The following is a 5322-nucleotide window of genomic DNA, read 5'->3' on the forward strand; positions in this document are numbered from 1 at the left end:
GATAAATGGATGTGTAGTCACAGGTCACACACTGGTACAAGCCTAAAAGCCTTGTCCACGATGGATGTCAGCTCAACTATCTGGCAGAACTAACAATTTCATCCCCATTTCGAAGAATGTTGACAGACTCACCATTACAGATGTAGATATGAGATTCCAACTCAACTTAAATGCAATCCAATTAGGCTCTACATCTACACCCAAATCAAGTAACGCTATGCATATTTGCCTTAGAAAATAGCATAAAAGGCTAAATCAATACAACAACCCAGAGAGTGTTTCTGGACGTGTGAAAGCTAGGCCATGATTCAGTGTGTGTCACTTGATCTGGAGAGAGGAGATGAGAGAGTGGAGGAGGGAAAAGGATGGAACTCCCTAAGGAGTTTCGCCATTTCGTACAGCGGTGCCCGATGATACCTCCTGGGCTGGATCTAATTGGTGCGAGATTAACTTTCCAGTGGGTTATAATGACCCCAAGCGCTCCTCACATCCCTGGATCAGTGACATCGAAAGAACCCCGGTTTCCTCAGCGCTTCTGGAAGTGATTACTTGTTTCTAGTTTCTCTCCCCGAAACCACACCACAAGCCCTTATACGACCAAAATAGCTGCATGGGAAAACAATGCAGGCAGGCATTCCTGTTTAGGTGAATATGACACTTCCTAAAGAGTCATTCAAAATGTAACTTGTATCTCTCACCTGCATTGCTCATGCCATGGTTAGACAGACACTTTTTAGCAGCTTGATAATTATTCCCAAAAGTTTATGTAGCATTACAATAAAATAGCCGTAATTATGGACTATTCTGCATTACCATTGAGCATGAGACAGCACACACAACTGCATTCTGATTGTTTATAGCATAATTTGTGTAATTAGTCCTAATTCAGACTGTGTGTGTGTGTGTGTGTGTGTGTGTGTGTGTGTATGTGTGTGTGTGTGTGTGTGTGTGTGTGTGTGTGTGTGTGTGTGTGTGTGTGTGTGTGTGTGTGTGTGTGTGTGTGTATTTTGGTTCTATCAGTTTTACAAAACACCAAAACACACTGTTGACACACTGTGGTACATCAGTCAGTTTCCGTGTTGAATCAGTTTGTGTGTATGTCTAAAGGGCTTCCTGATGAGATGTTGTGTTGATTGTCTTTGAAAACAGTCAATCCCTCATATTGATTTGTGTTCTGTGCATTTGATTATTGAGGAATGTGCCTGGCAGGGGTGGGAATCAAACTGACCACATGCCTAAACTACAAATAGATTGTCCTTCAGGAGATTCACCTGATTCATGTTTTTTTTTCTTTCTTCTGAAAAGTGTATTTAAAGCAGCACACTTTACAACTGAAATTCAGCCTCACTGCACTTCTATATACAGTGCCTTCAGAAAGTATTCAGACCCCTTGACTTTATCCACATTTTGTTAGGTTACAGCTTTATTCTAAAATTGATTAACTTGTTTTTTCCCTCATTAATCTACACACAATTCCCCATAATGACAAAGCAAAAACATTTTTTTTGAATTTTAGCAAATTTATTACAAATAAAAAACTTAAATATCACATTTACATAAGTATTTAGACCCTTTACCCATTACTTTGTTGAAGCACCTTTGGCTGCGATTACAGCCTCGAGTCTTCTTGGGTATGACGCTACACTCTTGGCACACCTGGCTACCCAGACTATTTGCATTGCCCCCCCCCCCCCTTTTAAGCCTCTGCTACCCTCTGTTATTATCTATGCAAAGTCACTTTAATAACTCTACCTGCATGTATATATTGCCTCAATTACCTCGACTAACTGGTGCCCCTGCACATTGACTCTTTACCGGTAACCCTGTATATAGTCTCGCTATTGTTATTTTACTGCTGCTCTTTAATTACTTGTTCCTTTAATATCTTACTCTTGTTCATATTTTTTTAACTGCATGGTTTGTTACAGGCTTTTTCACTGTAAGTTCTACACCTTTTGAATTCTGCGATTGTGACTAATACATTTGATTTGACACCTGTATTTGGGGAGTTTGTCCCATTCTTCTCTGCAGATCCTCTCAAGCTTTGTCAGGTTGGATGGGGAGTGTCACTGCACAGCTATTTTCAGGTCTCTCCAGAGATGTTCGATTGGGTTCAAGTCCAGGCTCTGGCTGGGCCACTCAAGGACATTCAGAGACTTGTCCCGAAGCCACTCCTGCGTTGACTTGGCTGTGTGCTTAAGGTCGTTGTCCTGTTGGAAGGTGAACCCAGTCTGAGGTCCTGAGCATTCTGGAGCAGGTTTTCATCAAGGATCTCTCTGTACCTGGCTCTGCTAATATTTGTCCTGATCCTGACTAGTCTCCCAGTTCCTGCTGCTGAAAAACATCCCCCAGCATGATGCTGCCACCACCATGCTTTCCCTTAGGGATGGTGCCAGGTTTCCTCGAGACGTGACACTTGGCATTCAGGCCACAGAGTTCAATCTTCGTTTCATCAAACCAGAGAATCTTGTTTCTCATGGTCTGAGAGTCTTTAGGTGCCTTTTTGCAAACTCCAAGCTCGCTGTCATGTGCCTTTTACTGAGGAGTGGCTTTCGTCTGACCACTCTAACTTAAAGGCCTAATTGTTGGAGTGCGGCAGAGATGGTTGTCCTTCTGGAAGGTTCTCCCATCTCCACAGAGGAACTCTAGAGCTCTGTCAGATTGGCCATCGGGTTTTTGGTCACCTCCCCGACCAAGGCGTTTCTCCCCCGATTGTTCAGTTTGGCTGGGCGGCCAGTTCCAAATTTCTTCTATTTAAGAATGATGGAGGCCACTGTGTTCTTGAGGAGCTTCAATGCTAAAGAAATGTTTTGGCACCCTTCCCCAGATCTGTGCATCGACACAAGTAGTCTTGGAGCTCTACAGACAATTACATCGACCTCATGGCTTGGTTTTTGCTCTGACCTGCAGTGTCAACTGTGGGACCTGATATAGACAGGTGTGTGCCTTTCTAAATCATGTCCAATCAATTGAATTCACCATAGGTGCTCTCCAATCAAGTTATAGAAACATCTCAAAGATGATCAATGAATTTTGAGTGTCATAGCAAAGGGTCTGAATACTTATTTAAATAAAGGTATCTGTTTTTTGTTTTAATACATTTGCAAAAATGTCACAAAAACTGTTTTTGCTTTGTCATTATGGGTTATTGTGTGTAGATTGCTGAGGAAATTGTTTTATTTATTCCTTTTTAGAATAAGGCTGTAACGTAACAAAATGTGGAAAAAATCAAAGGGTCTGTATTTTGCTTTTATAGTTGGGCGATTCAGTGGGAAAGCCAACCTGAGCATGCACAAATAAATGTATTTATTTCCAAATGAAATCATTCTCCTTAAGGTCTATGTTGGAGTGTTTTTACCAGTTTAAGTGGGAAATTGTATGAATTTTGACAGTTACATAGTAGAATGCCAAGTCTCATTAGGCTTTTCAGTCGATCATATTTCATGGTCTTTAGAAAGTTCTCACAGAGCTTGTTTTACCACTCATAATAACATAATAATAGTTTCAAAAACTAACCCATGGAGTAATATATCTATTGTATACACCCACACTAATCAGTGTGGATAGAGAATAATTGACAAGGGCTGTGTTTGCAATTTTTGGCAAAAGATCTGATCGAATTAGAAATAAGACCAATAATTGGTCAAAGGATTAGAATTTTGCTGTCTGCATAAATGCAGCCAAGGGCTTCCACAAAGGATTTCCTTCTGATAGGTTATCCTTCCTTTGCCTTGAGGTCAACAGCCAAATGATCCTTAGTCTATGATGTTGAATACCACACCTTAATCGCTATGCCAACCAAGACCAGCATAATGATGGATGAAACGTGCTTTGTAACATTGCACTAAATGCCTGTCAAATACCAGTTTGATCTCTCTACTTATATCATATTAGCTATGTTTACATTTTGTGTGTTCTCCTCTGTATTGTCATCAAGAGTCAATCAGTTGTTATACCAACAAGCTCTCACAGTCTCACAGAATTAGACGTTCATCCACGTTCTCCAAACAGAACATTTCAAAGTGTTTTTGTTGCTCCTGCTTCTCTGTATAGTTCCATTTCACAAATCCTCAAATTTCAAAGTTAAGGGTTACGTTTAGGCACTCATTCTGAAAGATGAAGGTAAAGGTTAAGGTTTGGGATGGGGTTTAAAACAAAAATAAAAAAGCAGTGTCCTTGACTGGGATCAAACACTCAAGCTTCTGATCCAGAGTCCACTACCCTTATCCATAATACCTTTATAAACCCAAGCCTAGTTGATGGTCATAGCGTTCCTTGTTGCCCCTAGTGGCCGGTTTTGAAGGCATTTCCCTACAACCTCAGGACATGGATAGACGTCAATCTTCAAGGACCTGGCTGGTTACACAATCACCTGAGCATTTCAATATCCACCCATCATACAGTATTTTGAGTCACACTTCGAGGGGCATCATTCCTACTCCAATGGGCCTATGTAATGAGCCATACCTCCCCCCCCCGCCCCCCCCCCCCCCCAACTTATCCTCTTGTTCAAATAGTCTTTAACTATTTGTGAGTAACAAGAATATTGCCCAGAACATAGACATATCTGATATTGGCAGGAAGCTTAAATTATTGTTAATCTAACTACACTGTCCAATTTACAGTAGCTATTACAGTGAAAGAATACCATGCTATTGTTTGAGGAGAGTGCACAATTTTGAACATGAAAAGTTATTAATAAACAAATTAGGCACATTTGTGTACTCTTGATACAACATTTTGAACAGAAATGCAATGGTTCATTGAATCAGTCTAAAACTTTGTACATACACTGATGCCATATTGTGGCCAAAATCTAAATTGCACCTTGGCTGGAATAATACATTATGGTCTTTCTCTTGCATTTCAAAGATGATGATACAAAAAAATACAAAAGAACGGTTGTTCTTTTCTTTGTATTATCTTTTACCAGATCTATTGTGTTATATTCTACTACATTCCTTTCACATTTCCATAAACTTCAAAGCGTTACCCTTTCAAATTCAAGAATATGCATATTCTTACTTCAGGGCCTGAGCTACTGGCAGTTAGATTTGGGTATGTAATTTTAGGCAAAAATTGAAAAAAAGGGGGTAATCCTAAAGAGGTTAAATGGGGATCTGCTTGCTGGGTTTGCGGCACACTACAATACTTACCCACTTTTTTGTCTGCTGCCATTTGCCCTCCAACTTCACTTTGTGTTGGTGAAAATAAAGAAACTGACAGGAGTTCAAAATGGAGAGTTGCTCTCTTTCCTTTGTCTGGCATTTTTTTCTCTTCTCCCATCCTCCTTTTCTGTTCCCATTTTTACTTTTCCAAATA

This window comes from Oncorhynchus clarkii, chromosome 9 (assembly GCF_045791955.1).
Source record: "Oncorhynchus clarkii lewisi isolate Uvic-CL-2024 chromosome 9, UVic_Ocla_1.0, whole genome shotgun sequence".
Classification (NCBI taxonomy): domain Eukaryota; kingdom Metazoa; phylum Chordata; class Actinopteri; order Salmoniformes; family Salmonidae; genus Oncorhynchus; species Oncorhynchus clarkii.